General features: G+C 36.3%; 1 protein-coding gene across 4 annotated transcripts in view; it reads left to right on the top strand.

Moving 5' to 3' along the window:
- LOC114650156 (protocadherin-20) overlaps window positions 1–18656 on the top strand; it is a 50081-nt gene extending 31425 nt beyond the window's left edge. For 2 of the 4 annotated variants that reach the window (XR_003715961.2, XR_007934879.1), the window contains one exon: window positions 10983–11543. The gene's annotated coding sequence lies outside the window, so the exon portion shown is untranslated. Of the gene's footprint in view, window positions 1–10464; window positions 10541–10982; window positions 11544–18526 lie in introns of those variants that run through there. The other 2 variants (XR_007934878.1, XR_007934877.1) reach the window with 2 other exon arrangements.
- The last annotated feature ends 4656 nt before the right edge of the window (window positions 18657–23312 follow it).

A 23312-nucleotide genomic window follows, 5' to 3' on the forward strand; every position in this document is an offset into this window, starting at 1 on the left:
TCAAGGCTAAACAGGTATTATTTTCTAAGCCTATCACAACAGAACATGTTCTTAAGTCCTGAGATGGACTTGGTTGCTCTCCTCTGCACAACTTTGTGTGCTGGTATGTCTTTTTTATAGTCTTGTTACCAGAATTGCACACAATACTCCAGACATGTTACTCCAATGTCTCATACTAAGTTGGTGTCTGTTCTTAACCTTCCTAAGCATTTCGTGGGTGCCTGTCATTGGTTATCTATTCAGGATATGACCAAGTTCCTCCAGTTGACAGCTCAGAAAAAGAAGAGCATAAAGAGTTCCTAAACTTATCTACTGGATTTTCTCTGTGATTCCAACTTGAACTTCATGAGGAGGCTGAGCTAACTGTGACAAGGACATAACTAAAAATCATTTAGTTGTCATCAAGTCATAAAAATAGAAAACAATATTGCATTATATAGTCTAAACATAAAATCCGTCAGTTTATATTCAACAGTTTTTACGATAAATTGTTTTTGCTTATAGTGACGTCATCAGAGTGCTATCTTCTTGACATTTTGTTTTGGTTACAGCTACATTGTTGATGATAACACTGTCCATAGCTGTCTTGGGATTCAATTGTCTGTGCTGTTATCATTGTAATGTTATTAAAGATGGCTGGGCTAACTCTGATTTTATGTTTCTATTTTTGGCGATCTGTACTCTAAAAATACTTGGTATTTTGACCACTCGTCCATCTCCTGATCTTGATTCTAATCTTTTCCTAAAAGTAATTGCATCCACTGGAATAATAATTTTCTATTTTGCCTTCAGGCACTTGCTCATTATCCATGCCAGAGCATACCATCAGTGACCAAGCATTATGACCTCATAATACAGGTGCTGGTCATAAAATTAGAATATCATGACAAAGTTGATTTATTTCAGTAATTCCATTCAAAAAGTGAAACTTGTATATTAGATTCATTCATTACACACAGACTGATGTATTTCAAATGTTTATTTCTTTTAATGTTGATGATTATAACTGACAACTAATGAAAGTCCCAAATTCAGTATCTCGGAAAATTAGAATATCAATTAAGACCAATGCAAAAAAAGGATTTTTAGAAATGTTGGCCAACTGAAAGGTATGAACATGAAAAGTATGAGCATGTACAGCACTCAATATTTAGTTGGGGCTCCTTTGGCTTGGATTACTGCAGCAATGCGGCGTGGCATGGAGTCAATCAGTCTGTGGCACTGCTCAGGTGTTATGAGAGACCATGTTGCTCTGATAGTGGCCTTCAGCTCTTCTGAATTGTTGGGTCTGGCTTATTGCATCTTCCTCTTCACAATACCCCATAGATTTTCTATAGGGTTAAGGTCATGCGAGTTTGCTGGCCAATCAAGAACAAGGATATCATGGTCCTTAAACCAGGTACTGGTAGCTTTGGCACTGTGTGCAGGTGTCAGGTCCTGTTGGAAAATGAAATCTGCATCTCCATAAAGTTCGCCAGCAGCAGGAAGCATGAAGTGCTCTAAAACTTCCTGGTAGACAGCTGTGTTGACCTTGGACCTCAGAAAACACAATGGACCAACACCAGCAGATGACATGGCACCCCAAACCATCACTGACTGTGGAAACTTTACACTGGACCTCACGCAACGTGGATTCTGTGCCTCTCCTCTCTTCCTCCAGACTCTGGGACCTTGATTTCCAAAGGAAATGCAAAATTTACTTTCATCAGAGAACATAACTTTGGACCACTCAGCAGCAGTTCAAAGGCGAGACGCTTCTGACGCTGTCTCTTGTTCAAGAGTGGCTTGACACAAGGAATGCGACAGCTGAAACCCATGTCTTGCATACGTCTGTTAGTGGTGGTTCTTGAAGCACTGACTCCAGCTGCAGTCCACTCTTTGTGAATCTCCCCCATATTTTTGAATGGGTTTTGTTTCACAATCCTCTCCAGGGTGCGGTTATCCCTATTGCTAGTACACTTTTTTCTACCACATCTTGTCCTTCCCTTCGCCTCTCTATTAATGTGCATGGACACAGAACTCTGTGAACAGCCAGCCTCTTTAGCAATGACATTTTGTGTCTTGCCCTCCTTGTGCAAGGTGTCAATGGTCGTCTTTTGGACAACTGTCAAGTCAGCAGTCTTCCCCATGATTGTGTAGCCTACAGAACTAGACTGAGAGACCATTTAAAGGCTTTAGCAGGTGTTTTGAGTTAATTAGCTGATTAGAGTGTGGCACCAGGTGTCTTCAATATTGATCCTTTTCACAATATTCTAATTTTCCGAGATACTAAATTTGGGACTTTCATTAGTTGTCAGTTATAATCATCAACATTAAAAGAAATAAACATTTGAAATACATCAGTGTGTAATGAATGAATCTAACATACAAGTTTCAGTTTTTGAACGGAATTACTGAAATAAATCAACTTTGTCATGATATTCTAATTTTTTGACCAGCACCTGTACTTGTGAAACCTAAATTTGATGAGAGATACTGTTCAATTTAGTGCCTTGGTAACCATGTGATGTTGAACCAAAAAAATAAATAATGTATTTTTCCAGCTTAAAAGTAATGGAAATTAGTTTAACTTTGTTAAAAATGACTAAATCAAGCCAAGTCTGACAAGCTGTTACATGTATAAGATAGCCATGTGGTTAAAGTAGTGTCTGAACATTGTTTCAAAATATAGCAAAGACAGTGCAAAAAACTTTATTCTTCAGCTAATTATTTTCTGGAGAATATTTTAAGCTTTGTTTGGCAATTAAGATTTAGCAAGTTCCATGAACTTAATTGGAATGATCTGTAACCTTCTAGTTGATTAAACTTGTCTATGATTCTTTTGCTTTGACCTTCTGAAAGACATCTTTGCTTAGCAACTAATACAACCCCAATTCCAATGAAGTTGGAACGTTGTGTAAAACGTAAATAAAAACAGAATACAATGATTTGCAAATCCTTTTCAACCTATATTCAATTGAATACACCACAAAGACAAGATATCGAATGTTCAAACTGATAAACTTTATTGTTGTTTTGCAAATCTTCACTCATTTTGAATTTGATGCCTGCAACACGTTCCAAAAAAGCTGGGACAGGGGCATGTTTACCACTGTGTTATATCACTTTTCCTTTTAACAACACTCAATAAGCGTTTGGGAACTGAGGACACTAATTGTTGAAGCTGTGTAGGTGGAATTCTTTCCCATTCTTGCTTGATGTACAACTTCAGTTGCTCAACAGTCCGGGGTCTCCGTTGTCGTATTTTACGCTTCATAATGCGCCACACATTTTCAATGGGAGACAGGTCTGGACTGCAGGCAGGCCAGTCTAGTACCTGCACTCTTTTACTATGGACTGTCTGACCCTTTGTCAGAAGTTCTTCCTATATAAAGTATACTATTTCTAAACTACAATGAACACTATTATGTTTCAGCCAGTATTTATTCACTGACTTTCATTTGTTTTTCTCTTTTTCAATATTTCTGTTTATTTTTAATTACTGTTTTTCATGTGTTTTTATGTTTTTAATATTTTTATGATTATTAATTACATAGCATTTACAGTATGTGTGTATATATACTGTGTACTTACTTTTTGTTTTATGTGGGTGGAACCCTAAAAGGTGGAGCCATCATTTTGTCACGGCTGATCGATTGCATTAGCCTTTATGTTTCAGGTTGAGGCGTAGGTCTCTCAGAGGTTCATTAAGTTTTGTGGAGTGAAGACTGTTTATAAGGGAGTATTGTTTTAGATTATTCTGACCATTATCAGAGAATTTCTTCTTGTTTTTTTTGTTTACTGGATTGTGGATTTGAACTTGTTTTATTGGGATTGCCTATTAGGCAATTTTTTTTGCTTGTATACCTGCTTTGCCTGTTTTTCCTTCTTTTTTTATTACTTTAATACATTATTTAAAAAAGAGAACCTTGTTTTGTTTTTATCATTTCAAGCCAGAGGTTTAGGGTTATTATCTATTACAATTATCGGATATTTCCTGAACCATTTATATTCTATTTATTATCACAGTGATTCAGAACATAAGCCTGTAGTTTCAGACACACGTCAGGAAGTGACACTACTACAGATGTGAGGCTTATGGAATGTTAGAACAACCTGAAGCATCTGGAGAAAGACCCCACTAGCAAAGGGAGAATGTCACACAAATCCACACACACTGTGGCCAGGCTAACAAGTGAACCCTTGTCCTTGCAGCTGTGAGACCAAAGCATTAACCATTTTGTTACTAAACCATTTGCATCGTCACAAGTAATTAGTTATTTTTACATATTTTTAGGTTAACAATGCTGCACTGCTGTATAGATTAGCTATAAAAAATGTTGTGCTACAAGTATCCATAGTGTCCTTGCCTTTTCCTATATCAGCATATACAGTAGTTAAAAAGAAATGTCCTCCTAAACTTCTGTTGTATTTGAATTCCTTATTTTAAACTTCACATTTTGGTATTTGATTAACACAAATAATCTTAATTTTTTAAATAATACTCTGTGTATTACAAATTATCTATTTCATTCATGTGTGTTTCTTAATAACCAGATTCTAATTTCAAATTTTTCAGTAAAACAGTGCAAAGCCTATGAAGTTTCCTTGATCCATCCCATGACTTGGTAGCTTTGAAGCTTTACAATGTATAAATTCAAATGCCATTTCCCATTAACAGTTGTTTGATTAAGACCAAATTACAAGTGAACTCCTCAGTCCCTCTTTCATACACCTGCACCTGGCTTTTACTAGTGACCTCTGAACCTCATGTTTGTCAAGTTTCCCAGAGTCCTTTCACTAGTGACCTCACCTATGCTGTAGTCTGCATGCTATAGACAATGGACTGTATCCTGTTTCATCGTGGGAAGTCCAAATTTCTGACACACTTGACAATATAGGGGATTTCACAACATTGTTGGCATCAAAAGCACATCATCAGTCTATCTGAAAACAAACAGAACTCTACCTAATGAAATTCTACTGGTTCATTTCTACTTTGTGAAGTTACATTAAAAGAAAGTCTATTCCGCATCATTAGGCTTTTCAGTTCTTAGAACTTAGTCAGGTTCAGAGCAGTTGATGAAGTAGCCTTAACAAAAGACAATAAGCAAAACACAATAAACCTCCCATTTCTTTACTCACTGTAGTAAATTCAATTTCCTAATTGCTTTCTTTTCTTCTTCCTCCATAAAACTAATTACTAATTGTAGTTATTAGGCATACCCCTAGATATGTCATAATGCATGAAAAAACAAAGTACATATCTGGCCTTGAGAAAGTTTTTTACATCAAAACTACAAAAATCAGCACCCACAATCTACTTATCCATTTTTATTTCAAAGGTGTATTCAAGATTGCAGCTAAGTGCCACTTCAACACTGATATGGACATAGTGATAAGTAATCTCAATTGTTGGTAAATATTTCGAACAAGTGTATAAACATAAAACAGTGATACAGTTCACATGAAATGTTAACAAATAGAGCCAATAATGAAAACATATTTAACTTCAACTAATACTTACATTCTGTATACATACTGTAGAGATACAATTCAAAGGTATAGAGTCTGTGGTGAGTCTGCCTAGGTGTAGATTAAATGCACTGGAATGTGTAAGTGAGGGTGTCTACAGATGGCATGGCACCTTATCCAGGATTGTGTCCATTGTTGCTGAAATTGGTACTGACCTCCATAACCCAGCTAAGAATAAGGCAATCATTGTGGAAAGCTAAACTTGACATCAGCTGTAAACTTCTGACCATTTGGACCACTAACCGAAAATATACCCTGGGAAGCCAGTACTGACAACACAATGGGTTTTACTGACTCACTTGTAGGTAAATTTACTGAAGGCTTAACAGAAAACAAACCAAGCAGGAAAAAAAAACATTTCTTCAGCCAATGGAGCATGTATACCATAATAACTCCTAACCCTTATATGGCAGGTGATCCACTTACCCATCATATACATTACATTGTCCACCTCCCAGTTACCTTAACACCAAGGGCTCTCCCATATACCACTTTATCTTTCCTTCCTCCATTTCTTCCTTCATCCTTTTCTGATCCAAGACTCCATCCATCTTCAGATTCTTGCTCTGCTTCTGGATAGAGGAGTCTTTTAAGCCTTTAACCAAGAGTACTTCTGGGTATTCTGCAGGAATACTTCTGGAATTAGACATGTAGTAATTCTGGCACCAATCCTGAAAAGTGCCTTCTAGGGGCACCATGTACTTCTGTACTGCCAGTTCATAAAAATGTACCAGTGAGTCCACCTGAAACCACACACACACTACATAACTGGCCCATAGTCCCAAGGAGTGACTTGCGGAACTCCTAATTCCTACCTGGGAGTGCTCCAATGATTTACCATGCTGTCTTTAAAGTCTATACTAAGACTATACCACTATTTAATAATGCCTTTTGCTTCCATCTTGAGGTGGCATTAACTGGGCCAGCTTCACACAGGATTAATGGTTTTGTTGAAGCTCATAATTTGTTGCCTGAGAAAAATAAATGGGCATGTAACTTTTTATATGATAAATAACAGCCCTAATACTCCCCATAATAATAATTCTTTACATTTATATAGTGCTTGTGCTGTGGGATTTGAATATGGTAACTATCTCTCTTACATGTCATAAAAAGAGACAACAGGAGACTGGCATCAGAAAAGGCACACAGCTGTACAATTGTTTTGCTAAAATACCTAATTTTAACCCGGGTGAGCCCAGAAAATGTCCATGAAACAAGCATTGTTTTTCTTTCTATAACATAACTAATATACTCTAATGAAAAAATGCTCTACTACTGTAGATGTAATGTTTACAGTGCCTTCAGAAGGTATTCAGATTCCAGAATTTTTTGCAAATTTTGTTATGTTGCAGCCTTATGCTAAATTCTTTAAATTAATTTTATCACTTATCAAGCAATGCTGAATACCCCCAGGATAATAAAGTAAAAACAGGATTTTAGAAACTTTTGCAATTTTTTTTAAATAAAAAAAACTGAAATATCACATAGATAGATAGTGACATAGGTATTCAGACCCTTCACTCATTTCAGCCTGTAGTCTTCGCCCCACGTATATTTGGGGATTTTCATTTTCCTCTGTGGATCCTTTAATTGTTCCTTTGATGTGGGAAATGGCATCCTTCACATCTTCTAGAACTCTGTGATGGCCACCGCGATTTTCTACGCCATGGTGTGCTGGGCTGGTAGCATCACCCACCAAATTAACAAGCTAATTAAAAGGCTAAACTCAGTTATATGATTCACTCTGGACCCCTTGGAGGTTGCAGAGAAGGAGAGAATTAGAGCAGAACTGAGTGTCATTATGAACAATCCTGCACATCCTCTCTCTGACACACTAACACTGAGGACTTTCAGCCAACAAATTATTCATCAGAAGTGTGTCAAGAAATGCTACTGGGGCTCCTTTATACCAATAGCAAAATGTCTACATAATGCCTCACTGTGACCATGACTGCCAAGCCAGACATTTTCTTTCTGTGTTCAGACCAAAGTGTATGTGTTTATATATTTATTTTTTTATTTACTAATCTACCTATTTATGTAAAGAGTTTCTGTAAAAAGCAAAATTTCCCCTGGATCTATCTAACCATTGGCTCAATCTGAGGTCCACAGCAGGTTTTCATTAAGGATCTCTCTGTTCATTTAAGCTTTCTTTGAACCCTGACTAGTCTTTCAGGCCTTGACCACACAGAATGATGCTGCCGCCGCCACCATGCTTCACTGTTGGTGTGGAGTGGAGTGTAGACATGACATAGCACTTTTTTGAGGCCAAATAGTTCAATCTTGGCTTTTTCAGACCATAAAATCTTGTTCCTCACATTTTGAGAGTCTTGTAAGTGCCTTTTTGCAAACTCCAAATGGGCTTTCATATGTCTTTGAGTAAGGACAGGCCTCTGCCTTGCCACTCTCTCATAAAGCCCAGATTGGTGGAGTGTTGTAGTGCTGGTTGTCCTCCTAGAAGCTTCTCCTATCTTTTTACAGGTCCTGCGGAGCTCAGACAGATTAACCATTGTGTTTACGGTCGCCTCTCTTACCTTGGCTTTTCTCTTGCGATAGCTTAGTTTGGATGGGCAACCAGCTCTAGAAAGTTGTAATTGTTCCAAAATCCTTTCATTTAAAAATTACGGAGGCCACTGTGGCCTTAGAAACATTCAATGTTGATTTTTTTTTGTAAACCCCCTCAGATCAATCCTGTCTCTAAGCTCTGCTGGCAATTCCTTCTAATTGTTTTTTTCTTCTGATACACATTGTGGAACCTTCTATGGACAGGTGTGTGCTAATCAATTAAATTGACCACAGTAGGACCCCAAACAAAGTGTAGAAACATTTCAACAATGAGCATTAGAATGGGATGTACCTGAGCTACATTTTGGTTGTTATAGCAAAGGGTCTGAATACTTGTGTCAATATGATATTTCAGTTTTTTTATTTTTAATAAATTTGCAAAAAATTCTAAACTCTTGTTTTTTCTTTGTCATTCTGGGGTGTTAAGTGTTGCATAATATAGGAAAAAATAATTTAAATGATTTTAGTATAAGGCTGCTATGTAACAAAATGTGAAAAAGTGAAGTAAAGAATACTTTCTGAATGTTCTGTACTGTATACTGTATGTGGATAAATTTCAGGAGCCAATTCCACTGGGTCCTGATGACGCAATACTCCACTGTCCTGAATTAACACAGGCACTTCTATTGCTAGAATCCTGTAATCAACCAACCAAGCCATCAGTCAGTCATAAATATATATTTACATTTTCTGAAATACCTTCGTCCACACTGTCACTTGATCATTGGGCACAAGACAAGAATAACCCTGGAGAGGGAGCCTATTTATTTCAGAGCACACTCTCAACACACAGCTATACTCATCCATACAGTGCTAGTTTAATATTACAGATTGGCTTTATTTACACTAGGGGGCATCGCCCCCTGCTAGCTTCGTTCACCCTACCCCCCTGTCTGCGCTATGCACCAGCAACTTTGCATCTCTATCGCTCGTGTATGTGGATTTCACTTTCACCAAACAACAAAACTTTTAATTAACAAAGATAGGTCTTTTCATTGGGAAGAAACACTACTTTTCCCTGATGGCAACACGAATTATACAATCTGCAAGTCTCCAATTTAAAATTTAAAGCCAAACAATATCTACATACTTCTGTCATATCACCTATGGCCATATATTTGATCTATTTTTGCTTTTATCTTTTCATCAATATCGCATTGAATTTTGATTCCGTGTTTGAAATTACATTGTGACAATGCAACATATAACTGCCGTGAGCAAATATCGTTTCTTTCTCCCTACATGAACTGTGTCTGACAATAGCATTCACACAAATGAGAAATGTTTGAACCGTGTCTCTTTGCATAAAGTCTTGTCTTGCGGGTCTTTAAATTTTCTCTCGTAGGATTTCACTTTCACCCAACAACAAATTTTTTAATTCTTGCGGATACACCACTTTATTGGGAAGAAACACTACTTTTCCCTGATGGCAACATGTATTAGATAATCTAAAGTCTCCTACTTAAAGTTTAAATGCGAACAATATATTCAATCTCTTTTCGCTGTTCCGTTATTTCACCGAATAATAATTTCCGTTTGTTTGTGCCAATGCGATCTTTACTATTCTTTTTTTTGAGACTTTCGAATTTTCATATTTCCATTATCTCTAACCTGTTCTGCATGTGTATTGCACCAATGTTTTTGAATTCTTTACGATGTTCTACTTTGTCATCTACTCTTTGTCTTTTATTTCTGGGCCTGGGCGTGTTTAAATCTCTTGGCACAAAGTCTTGTCTCACGGGACTTGAAAGTGTCTTTCTGAGAAAGTCACGTCTCGTCTCTCTCTCCAAGATTTTTTTATTATAATAGAGAGATTTGTTTAAATGAGGAATCATGCAAAATGACACCCTTTATTGACTAACATATTGCCTGACATCTCATTGCATCCATAATGGCTAACACGGTACAATAACCCACTACTATTCTCATGTGTTTGGTATGTTTGTGAATGCTTGGGGAACCTGAAGAGTGCCACACAGACAATAGCAAGACCAGGAATCAGTTTCAAATCTATGGAGGTGTGAGACAGCAGTGTTAACCCATTAATTAGTCTCTTCTTTACCAGCTACATTTAATAATGGTAACATTTTAGTTTTCATCATAACCATAGAATGGGCATGGATGCTTATCTAATGTAGAACCTGAAGTTAAAAATCAGCTTCCAACCATCCATCAATTTTCTGAATTTGCTTTTTCCATTACAGAGTTATAAGGAACCAGAGTCAGTAACAAATGAGTCACTAGTTAAAGATAACCATTTTGCTGTAAAATATATCAAATATTCCCCCGTGACCCTGTACTTAGGATATAGCGGATTGGATAGTGGATGGATGGATTCTACCTCACACTGATAAGGTTTTGGTATGTAATCTTTGATTTAAGGCAGGATGTCCCTGAAGCATATTGTTCAACACCTGGAAACTTCTCAAGCAAAGGGAATATCAGGCAAAGAGACAAGGTGAGTACATAAGGAAAGGCAAGGTATGGAATGAAATGTGTCACTATGCATGAGACACAAATGAGGTCTTTGTAACTGACTGGAAAATCATCCAGAGTTGGATTAAGCTTGGACAACCAGATGCTGCCATAAGACTAGTGGTGAAATGAACAGTAAATCAGAGAATATTTGTTAAACTTACAGTACTTAACACCTGCCCACCCATTATCCATAAAAGAGATGACACAAATTCAACTAAATACTGCTAAACATATCTGTTCCAACAGCTCTTTATATTCATTTTCACCACCAACATCCATATTTAATGAAATCCTTGAGACCTTGGTTGTATAAGTCATCCTAAATTTGAACAAACATAGGACTTTTGGAGAACTGTTGTATACAATGAAAATAATAAATAAAACTATTTGATTCAACCCACATTTTTTTCCTTCTTTTTCAGTTTGATGCCATTTGTTCATCTTTTCCCTGGCACATAACCCTTCTGATCACAGCAACATGCCAATTGGATTTCAAGGCAGAAGGAAAACCTAATTTATTATGTAAGCTGTAATTCTTAGTCTTGGCCACCAATTAAGTGAGAAAGGATTGGTTTTGCAATGAGAGAACTTTAATCCCAAGGTAGTAATTAAAATAGCCTTCCCATAATAAGGGAGAAAATCACAGCTAAATGAACATGTTACCACACATTCCAGCATGTTGCACAGTTTTCTAATGAAAGTGACTATACTGCATGTGGGCCTTTCATTTAATTCTTTGTAGACTTCTCCTGACCTGCTCAGTTACGTGAATGCTAAATTGAGGGTGATAACTGTGAACAGAGGTAGAGGCACAGAAAGATGTGGGTGAGGACAACAATAATTGACCAAAGATGGCACACCTCAATGGACATGAGATGACCTGACACTTTTTAGAAATAATTTTGTATGTTCTTGCAAAGGCACAGTTAAAACAGTGTCACAGTTATACAAATATAAATTGTAAACTAATTTTACTCTGCATTTGGTCCATCATTTGAATTACATTTTTTTGAAAGATGTCGGTTCTACTTCTGGGTAATCTCAAGACAACTTCCATTGACAATGCTACATATTGAAATGCACCTTTATGGCTAATTTCAAATGTAGTTATTTCAATCTAGACAATGCTAGGAGTTCTGTGTAATATCTAATAGTTCAAATTAACTGATTTCATGAGTATAAGCTGTCCTATCACATTTTATGGACTGTGTGAGTATGTATAACAAACCTGTACTTACTTTGGCTACATTTATATTGACTATCTCTATATTTTTCCGATCCTGGACTGCTTAGCTCACTAAAGCAAAGTCTAATTGAGAGTGGACTTGACTGGGAGCCACGCAACTAATGTATAAAGTGTCAGTGTGCTAAAATATTCATCCATGCATATACTTGTGATCCTTCTTAATTTTCAAAATAAATGAAGACAAATACATTTGGAGAAAAGTTTAAACAGGAAGGAAACAAGAGGTCTTCTAAGAAATATCAATACTATGTATAATGTATAATGTTGGTATCTTAGGGCTACAACAACATATAGTGCTAAGACAGTGTAGAACACAAGTAAACAATTTTGACTTTGGAGCTTTTGGTTTTTTGCACACACTTTACAATTTATTGGAAAAGGTCCTTAATTGTCACCCCGAAAAATATAAACATGATTACTAGAGCTCCATGTTCAAATGTACCCTTTTTTCTATGTTAGGTTTTACTCACAAAGAAATGTGTTAAGTTAGCTATTTTACAATTAAAGTAAATAAGCATTGAAAAGAAAAAGAGTTTACCAATATCAATGAAGACAGTGCAAAGATGGATCCACCATGACGTCACTCTGTGGGTCCACCCTCAGTCTTTATGTTGAAGTTGAGGAGATACCTCCAGCAGAGTGTCATTGCGAGTTATGAAGTGTTCATCATTGTCGGTACTGTTCCGATTTTCTTGTTTATTGTGAATTTGTATTTGCTTTTTAGTTTCAGTGGATTACAGACCTGGAGCCTCATGTATAAAAGATGCGTACACACAAAAATGTTGCATATGCCCATTTCCATGCTCATATCGCGATGTATAAAAACTAAACTTGGTATAAAGCCACGCACATTTTCACGCCAGTTAAATCCATGGCGTATGCAAGTTCCCCGCTTGGTTTTGCAGACTGGCGGCACCCAACGTCAAAACAGTGCTTTTGTTCCAGTGTGGTTTCCCTTTCTTTTTTAGATCCACATCCCTGACGTGGCTTTATCATATACACTGAAATTAACCACTTATTTTTTATTAGTTTAAGGCATCTGATTGTAATTAACCTGTAACAATATAATGGTCCATGGAATGACCAAACTATTCCAAATACCATAGTTGCTTTAGCATTGTTACTCTCACTGCACCACTCGAAGTATTTATATCACTGTATCTGTTTGTAGAATCACAGCTCTACAGCAACTGATCGGAAAGAGAATTATTGATAAACAGCATCTAGCACACACTGCCTCAGCCCTGCACACATTCCATTGAACTGCTCTCATGTGACAAATGCTTCAGAGCCTTTCCTGTACAGACCTCACGGTTCAGAAACAGTTTCATCCCAAGAACTATAAACGCACTCAAATCAGTCCATCAGGTGCTCCGTGTAGAACTGTTTGTACTTACAGTATAAGTACAATCACCTCACTGTAAACTTGCAATACAGTTATAATATTGCACAACCTGAGCCAATTTAGAAAGCATGTATTTACATATAATGACGATATTATTTTTAAGATGAAATGCAGCAAAATATTTGTATTACATTATACAGATAAAATGTTAACATCATTTAAATAATTTATATTGTTAATAATTAAACATGTGAGGACACAGTGTCGCAGCATTCAGGGATTGTTCCTGCTTTGCGCTGTATTCTTGCTGGGGCTGGCGCGACACTGGAAGGATAGATGGACAGAATAATTAAACATGTACTATGAAGATATTTCAATGTTTATAAAAAAAGTTTTGAAGAATCGACGTTCTAAGCTTACAGCTGGCTTAACATCAATTACAGAGCTGATTGTGTGGCGATTGAGTTCTTGGAGAAAGGAAAGGAAGGACAGGAATTGGGGTTAGTACGTTTGAGAGAGACAGTACTGCTGCAATAAATTATTTCATAGAAGGTCGCGCAGCAAGCATCTTGCGTGAGGCAGGAACAATCTCTGGACGGGGAGCCAGCTCGTCACTATCACTGCACCACAGTGTTCCCATGTTTAATAACATGCTTCAACTCCTATCATCATGAAAATGATATCAAGTATACATCTCAGTATGTTAATTATTCAGAGAGCTGTAATATCACGAATGTAATGAATTCTGTGTCCTGTCTGAGGAAGAGAAAGCCCATTTAAAAAGCACGTAGTGATTCACACACATTGAGCACATAGAGGAACACATATAATACAAAGCATTCAACATGCTACTTTAGTTACAATGGTATTTGAGAAACTAGTAAATTAAACAATTTTAAGATGAAGTTTATGATGTTCTACTTTAATGACAAAATAAACTATGTGATTAAAGTGGAAATTTCGATATTAAAGTTAACATTTCAAGTTTTTTTCTCACTGTGTCCCTATTTTTCTTTCTTTTCTCTGTACCCTCAGACGGTGGGCTACGACTCGCCTTTTCACAGTGACTTTGATATCTGACTTCTTTTTTATTTTGGGCACTGTGCGACTTTGAACTTGAACTTTCGAGTTTCTCTGACACTCTATGTCACTCGATCAGCTTCCTTTTGTTGTTTATACCACTGTTTAAACCAACAAATAGTACATTTTTCCTTGCCTCCACTTGGTATTCACTGAAATTCTTCTATTTTCCCCCGTGTTTTTGCCATTGCCTTTTCACAGTCAAAGAGGCGTAATTCTGGGAGAAGTTGGGGAGTGACAGCACATTTGCGCTTTTGTCTGTACTCCATGTCTTAGTGTGAATTTTACGCATGGCGTTATGCATGAGGCCCCTGATGTTTTTGTTTTGGTTTGCCTTTTTTTTTTTGCTGATTTTTCTCTTTTTGTCATGTTTCTTCCTTTTTGTTTTTTATAATTAAATTCATTTATAAAGATAGTTTGCTTTGTTTTGGTATTTTTCAAGCCAGAGATTAATGGTCATGATCTCCCTTTAAGATCATTTTTGCAACTTTAGAACAACTAAAACTTCTGTTACATTTTCACAGCCAGTGCCCCAGTGTGGGCCAGTGCAGTACTAGATGCCTGTCTCTTGAGTTTGGGGTGTGGGTGTCTAGGGCAAGGCCTATTTTAGGGCTTTCTGGTAAGGTTCTAGTCTGGCTTTTTTCTGGATTTTGTGGCCTACATGCAATTTCTGCAAGCTATGCATTTATGATTATTTACAACAACTATCGACTGGTGTAAGAAATTGTTACATATGGAGAGAGAGAAAACTATCAAAAAATTCTGGCCTCAGATAAACAATGAATTATTGAATTTATGACTATAAATTAAAAGAGGAAGAGAAAATTCAAAAATTCATGAGCATCAATAGGCCTTGTGCCCTAGGACCCAAGTTACCCAAACTATTCTATTAACATTTCAGTAATTATTTACTGCTCTGATGCTGATCTTTCTGATTATAAAATAGGTTATTACGATAACATTTGATGAGAAGGATTCATAAATTATTGCAGAATTACGGTAACTGGCACAATTCTCGATTAATTATCAAAAATTAATTTGAGGGTTCCTCTAGAGTGCTTCTTTCAATTTGGCTCAAAAATCTATCAGCAGGATAAAAATACAAAATATACAAAAATAATTCAACTATAAACACACAAAATACGTTTCAAAAATGTAAAAAAGAAAGCAAAGACTATTTATTCAATATTTCAAGAAACAAAGTCCAAAATCTAAATCTTTAATAGATAGAGCCACAATTTTAAAAATAACAATAAGCCTAGCCAAAAATCAAAGGGGAAAAGAAGAACACAAACCAAAGCAAATGCCAGAGGATCATACAATGGCAGCAAGTGTTTTTTATAGCTGCCAAGTACTGCAAGAAAAAGCCTACTAGCAACATCAATTACCCACTCTTGCCCAACTTAACAGTTAACATATTATTTAAATCAATAAGGCAAAGAAAGAATAACATTAAATTAATTAAAGAATACATAATGGGCAATTTTAAAACCATTAACAACGTGAACAGAAAACCATAATAAAAATAAGGAAAACCCAGTTTAAAAGAATACATAAACAACTGCCGTTTAAATGCAGTTTCTGCGCTGCGCAAGTCTGGTGCCATAGTATCAACTGAACACAAGATGAAAACTTCATACACAGAAGGCAGTTCTCTTGCTGCTCAGATTTTATTTCAAGGAATGTATTTTTTTAAAAGCAGGTCTCTTTAATTCTTTCACAAAATGTAAAGGAAGACAGTAGGATATTATGAGAAGCCCCATACTTTCACATATTGAGTTGACATTAGACAAATAATCCCCATGCAATCATAGACATCAACAACTGCTGGATCTAATGTAAAGTAGTCTGACCTATCTACTGTATTTATAATAATATGAAATGCAAATGGCAGCAATTGTTTGTGCAATTACTTTAAGTGCCACATGCCAAGTATATGTCAAATTTTGCAACCATTGTTTGTTTTTTCTTAATAAAAGTCAATTATTGTTAAAGTGTATTTTGGCAAGCCATCAAAACACTGTGCCCTTAAAATAAGCATGTAATAAGTATTGTGTTTTATCTAAAACATATACAGAACCACAGTGTGTGATTGACTTTTTACCTTATTTAGAAGTTAAAATGTTTCAATCAGAAGAATCACAATTGCCATACAGCAGTGTCAACCTTGCAGTCTTCCTTTTTTCAACTTCCACCATTTGATCCTTGGCTCTGCCCTCACTCTCTTCCTCTTCTTGATCTCCAGTGTCATCCTACAGACCACCATCCTACGCTGCTTAACTACACTTTCCCCTGACACCACTTTGCAGTCTTCAATCTCCTTCAGATTCACTCTTCTGCATACGATGTAATCTACCTGTGTGCATCTTCCTCCACTCTTGTATGTAACCCTATGTTCCTCCCTCTTCTTAAAATACGTATTCACCACAGCCATGTCCATCCTTTTGGCAAAATCCACTGTCCTTTGACCTTCTTCATTCCTCTCCTTGACACCGTACCTACACATCACCTCCTCGTCTCCTTTGTTCCCTTCACCAACATGTCCACTGAAATCCACTCCAATCACCACTTTCTGTCCCTTGGGTACTCTGTTCATCACTTCATCCAACTCACTCCAAAAATCTTCTTTTTCATCCATTGCACACTCAATTTGCAGGGCATATGCACTAACATTCATCATCACACCTCCAATTTCCAGCTTCATAATCATTACACTCTTGACATGATAGAACAATTTGAATCCACCTCCAATCCACCTGACCTTACTCCCCTTCCATTTAGTCTCTTGCATGCACAATATATCAACCTTCCTTCTCTCCATCATATCTGCTAACTCTCTCCCCTTACCAGTCATACTGCCAACATTCAAAGTTCCTACCCTCAGTTCCATTCTCTTTGCCTTCCTCCTTTCCTCCTGCCTCCGGACACGTCTCCCCCCTCTTCTTCTCCTTCTTCTTCTTCGGCCAACAGTAGCCCAATTTCCGCCAGCACTCTGTTGGCTAACAGTACTGGTGGCGGTTGTTGTTAACCCGGGGCTCGACCGATCCGGTATGGAAATTTGTATTGTTGTCCGCATATTGATTTGGCAAAATTTTACACCTGATGCCCTTCCTGATGTAACCCTCCCCATTTATCCAGGCTTGGGACCGGCACGAAGAAACACACTGGTTTGTGCATCCCCTGTGGCTGGGTTAACCTTATACATAAGAAAATGTGTTTCTTATCAGCTTCCATAGTGGTAAATGCACTAAATTAAATATTTCTGATTAACACTTCCTGATGTAGAGATCCTAGCACTGGAACCTCAGAAACATCCTTTGCAGTTTTGTGGGCATATATCCTACAACTTGGTGAATGTGTGGATAAAAACTGCACCTTATCATATGGGAGCTATTTACTAGTGGAAACTTTGTTTTTTGCCAGTATTTTGTCCTTTGTAGTCAAATTCGATCAATCAAGTGACCGTGGCAGGGCCAATCCAAGAACCTTCCTAAACCATCCAATTGGTAGAAGTGATGGGCAATGTGCACAGAGGACACAAATATGGTTCAGTGGCTTAACCACACCTATGATGATCCATTTAGTGTAGCGAGTGTGCAACCCCAGAAAGGGCATCTCAGACCTGTTATTGCTCCATCTCATATGTTACTACCCCTAAGAATTTATTTTCTACTGCAAATGACTGCAAATTGGCGGGAGCAGACAGCAGGTGTCACGAAATAGATTACAGTTTTATAGATGCAGATAAGCAAATTCATGGGAATCAAATCCACAGGAACAGAATCTGCAGATAGTGAAAATTTATTGTATATTTATACTTATATTTATTGTAATTTTTCAACTGTTTGAAGAGACATGGAAGTAAGAATTTCACTGTACTATGTACACAAAGAATTGATTTGATTTATTTCCTCTTTTTTTGATTGAAGAATACGTTGTCCAGTTTTATACCAACTCTATGGTGTTCCAATAAGAAGTAAAGCTATAACAATTCCTTGACTAGCTTAGTTTGCCAGTTTACATATTTTTATTACAAATTGTACAGTAACAATAATCCATTTTTATAGATCACTTTTAAAAAAGACATCATTGATCAACCACTTATAAGGGAAAAGGAAAATAGTTATCAATTTTAATAAAAAGACAAATATTATAGAAGACCAAGGTTCAATTAACAAACATAATACTAAATCATAAAATATAAGCAAAAAAAGTATAAAAAAGTGAAAACAGAAAAAGATATTGAACTTATTTAGATGCAGGTTTAAATAAATATGTTTGTTTTTAAATAACAGGTTTAAATCAAAAAGGAGAAGGGGAAAATAAGATCCCATGACTGAATGGCAGTTCATTTCATTTTGAAGGAAAAGAAATAGAAGGACACAGACTCCAAAGTGCAACAGCCACTCGTGTAGAAACAAAAGCAAAAATATTATTGGTGGAGATTTTTCCCCTTTTGGTTGGTAATGTTAAAGAAGATCAGCCAAAAAGGTTAAGCCAGCCTTCTTAATGATAAATCAATCAAATTACCTGAACAAATTGCCACAGTTTTGTTCACCTTCACGAAGTATCCCAGATGGAAGCACAAGGAAAACAACTCTGAATGCCTCAAGGTATGTGCTGCCATTTTTTCAGGTGAAGACTGAATATCAGCCAAGGAAGCGCCTCATAAGAAGGTCCATGGTCAGGAAGGTCCCAGGCCCTGTCCACTAGAGAACAGATGTGGCCTGGAGGTTTGAAGTTTTGACTTTATTTTGTGAAAGGACTATGTGTTATAATGTTTGCCTTTTAGAAAAGAAGGAGATGCACCTTGTCAGTGGAAAGAAAGAAGAACAAAAAACTGAATTTGAACTGTCTGAATAAACATATCCCAATTGAAGTTATGATTGTGCCCAAAAAGAAAGTCAAAAGGGGAGGGATATCATCAAAACCCAGGCAACACCAATGTGAAGTGTCCATTATAAACGCTTAAAGTATTAATTTAACTCTGGCAATTTACTATGTGTAACCTCAAACAATATTGTAAAGTCTTAGTCCATTATAATTATCAAGGCTAAACCAAGCAAAAGCATGTGTCTGCCATTCAGCATCCTTTAGAATTATCAAGTTATAAAATACACTTTTAACAAGAGCGTTGATTTTGACTTTAAAGAACAAAGTGGATTCAAAAAGAAATCCCCGGACTATGGAGATACAAGAGTCTGGGATACAAGAAAAACCAAATAACAAACATCGAAAAAGAGCCCAGAATGTGTAGCTAATTAGAAGTTATTAGCAATACAAATGACTTCTCTGTTCTCTCCATTTAACTTCATAGAGTTATTAGCCTTCAGCTGCTAAATAAAACAAAAAAAATCACTTTCATCTTTCTCCAGTAGAATCTCCTGTGTCTTCAGCATAACAAAAGAAGGAGAGAAGATATTGTCTGACAATGTCATCTAACAGCATTATCTAAATAATAAATTACAAGGGCCCCAGTGCTGAATCTTGAGGAACTCCTTACATAACTGGAGCATCAGATGATATGTGAGATCTAAGGGTGACATGATGCTTTATGTCAGTGAAATAAGAATGGAATGCTTAAAATGGACTTTGCATGATTCAGAAAAATATCATAGTTGACAGCATGAAAAGTCTGTGTAAGATCCAACAAAATCAAAATGCTGCCTGCCATGTCATAGGCAGCTAAAACAACATTTACAACTTTTATCAGTGCATTTTAAATACTATCAAGGACACAAACCCCAATATTAAATGTATCAAAAAGAACAAGAGATCGATTGGCAGTATACATAGCTGTGATCTAGCAAGCACTCACTACAGCGTTCAAAGGAGGGCATGACACCAACCAGTAATGAGCAGCTTTCGGATGAAATTAATGAGCAAAGAAAAATGAGCAGTGTGTGACAGAGGCTAGTTTGTCAAAGACAAAACATGAGCTGAGTGCTGTACACATATCTTCTACTGTAAAAAATCTCAGTACATACATGTATGCAATGAAATATAATAAACAAAAACTGAATGAACTGATTTAGCTTAATGAAAATGTATATTCTACCTATTTCCTGTAACCTTCTGCATGTTAGAACTACAAAACAAAACAGTATATACTATGCTAGTGCCAACTCATCAAGGGCATTGAAAGCTGAAGAACAGACAAGATCAAGAGCGTTCTCTATGGTTTGCAAAATGAACAAAGTGATTAACCTTAATCAACTGAAAATGGACAAAACAGTGAAGAATGATTTTAAACAACTGGAGTCCATGTCAAAATTAACATTGTCAGACCACAAAATAGGATTCAAAAGAACTGGAATAATAATTTTCTAAATAAACCTTTATTTAAACATGGCATACATTGAGGGAAGCCTTCATTTGCAATGCAGCCAAGTGTAATAAAAATGTTTGAAACATCAACTAATATAAAGGTCAAAAATAAAAAAATAGTAAATAAAACCAATTATAAATTTTAAAACAATCAACTCAAACATTTAAATGTGCTTTGAAATTAAAAGTTATAACTATCCAATTAATATAAAAAAAGAGCTCCAAAGTATTCCAAGATACACAAGCGCACACAAACTACAAGCAAACTTTCCAAGTTCAGCAGAAACTTGCAGAACCTGAAGCATAACTCATTGGCGCGAACATAGTAAGGTCCACTGGATTTGGTCAGCTTAGTCTCGGGGGTCCAGACGTGATTCTCGAAAGAGAAGACGTGTCTGGGGATTACTTTGTAAAAAGTTCTGCCGCTGAAAAGGCTTCGCCCAGAGACTTTCTTCCTAAAAGCCACTCAAATTTCTTTCAGTCTGTGTACTTTAAACTTTTAGGGCTTTGCAGTGTCCCGTTTCTATTCATGCACTAGACACATAAGTAAAATAACTGGAAAGACAGGGAGAGCAAACAAAATTAAGCAGAAAGGTAAAATTGCTGTTATCAAATCAAAAGCTCTGTACCTGAAGCTTAATGATTAATTTATATATCTTGCTGCCATTTGGACTATTGCATCACTACATGGCATATAGTGTTTAGGAATCATTGTGGTCTATATATACACTACGTATTAAAACACTGTGGCTCTATTCTGGTATGGTAAGCTTGGCATTTCAAATTACACAGTAATGTTAACTTACTTTAGTTATTCATTTAGATGTGCAGCAAGACAATGGATGCTGTGCAGCCTCGTCGTGGTCCTGCTGAAGTCATGTCAGTGTCATTAGGCACATGTTCTGTTTTGGGTGAAAGCAGTAAATGTGTCTTACATGTAATTTTCCATTTGAGGACTAAAAATGACATCTTCTGTGGTTCATCTTTAACAACTCTAATAAAGGCAGTTTAACCAGATGTGATGATTTATCAGTTAGCTCAATTACATCTTTACAGTTCATCTGTTTGCGGACATAGCTGCCATTTCTTTCACCCTCACATTGACTGCGGCAGGAATGTCATAACTGAGAGTGATGGACACCGCATACAGCTAGCGGTAGTTCACTTTTACCACAAGAACAGTGATGTCTTTGAATGACAAATGACAATCTAGTTTTACAGAAAGGTTTTGTCTTTGCAACAGGTTATGTTTATTTTAAACATATGTGATTTGTTTTCTGTATATATGCAACAAACATGTATAGGTTTAACGGAAGCTTCTTTAGGGACTTTTCAGCCATAGATATTAACCTATTGTGACTACAAGCTTGTTGTCTCTCAGGCCAGGTTAACAAGCACAACATTGCTGTTTAAATCATACCCTGAATTCTACCTTCAAGAAGTGTTGAGTAAATCGTCTGATTGTTTCCAATCATTTTTAAGCCATGGATGTCTCCAGACATAAAGTATATTTTATACAGTATATCTGGCTCTGCAACACTGTGTTTAGTTCAGAAGTGATATAAGATAGCAAATGATCAGTTAAATTTGTAAAAATATACAAAACCAAATGTATATCTCATCTCATCTCATAGAGAGAAACATACACGATATGATGATGAGTACTTTGACTGCTTCCAGTAATAAATCTAAAGGCAATGTGACTCACTGAATGCAGTTACCTGAAGCATGCCCAATACATCACCATTATCTAAAACTGATAGATAGTTGACTCATTCTTTTCCTACAATGCACAGGGGAAGCAATTTGCTCCAATTTGTTAACCAAATTACTTTCATGAGAATTAAAGGTAAATGTCTCTTCAAAAATATCAATGTGTTTCATAACTTTTGATGATAAATATATTCAGAATGTCATAATCAATGTAATTAGTTCTTGTAAACACAGTTTGCCTTAATCAGCATTCAAAATTGCCTTATAATTATAAAGTGCAACTTGCAAGGCATCACAGGCACTTTGTAGATTTTCAAAAAAGAAATAGTACATCAGTAGTCAATGAAACAGGATAGAGTAATATCATCCATATAAAGATATACATTACATTCATTTATTGATTACAATATATCAGCCATCTGGACCATCAATGAGACTGGCCTCAGAACTGACCCTTGTGGCGCACCTTTAGTAACGGGTAGAAATTCAAATTTAATGTTTCTTGTGGTAACACATTGCTGCCTATCCAAAAGTGAATTCTGAAACCATTTGTAAGCATTTTGATCAAAAACAATTTTATGCAATCTAATTTAAAGCAGCCAATGATTAACCAATCAGCTGTTTTTGATTAATAAAAAGAGTTGCACAAAGTTTCCTTTTATCCACAGCAGTAGTAAGAGCATTTAAAATTAAAGTAGTAACAGTTCTAGTTTTTATGCTATTTTCTGGAACCAGGCTGATGAGCGCTCAAGACAAAGTAAATATTAATAGAGTTGATTTAAATCAAATTTCAAAATTAAATTAAAATGCTAAACTTTGTCAGTAAATCCAGTCTGGTCAGCAGCATATAGTACTGCAAATTCTTGGAATCCAGGGGAGACTAAATATTCAGAGGTGAAACAGAATTTTTGAAAATAAAGCCACAATTGAAGGGCACACAGTCCAATACTTTTCCTGATTTAACTTAGAGGAATTTCTTAGGCCTGTTTGTGTGTTTTTAAGCTGGCTAGTTTGAGACATTGCTGTAAATGAACCAATCAA

The sequence above is a fragment of the Erpetoichthys calabaricus genome, chromosome 4 (assembly GCF_900747795.2).
Source record: "Erpetoichthys calabaricus chromosome 4, fErpCal1.3, whole genome shotgun sequence".
Classification (NCBI taxonomy): Eukaryota; Metazoa; Chordata; class Cladistia; order Polypteriformes; family Polypteridae; genus Erpetoichthys; species Erpetoichthys calabaricus.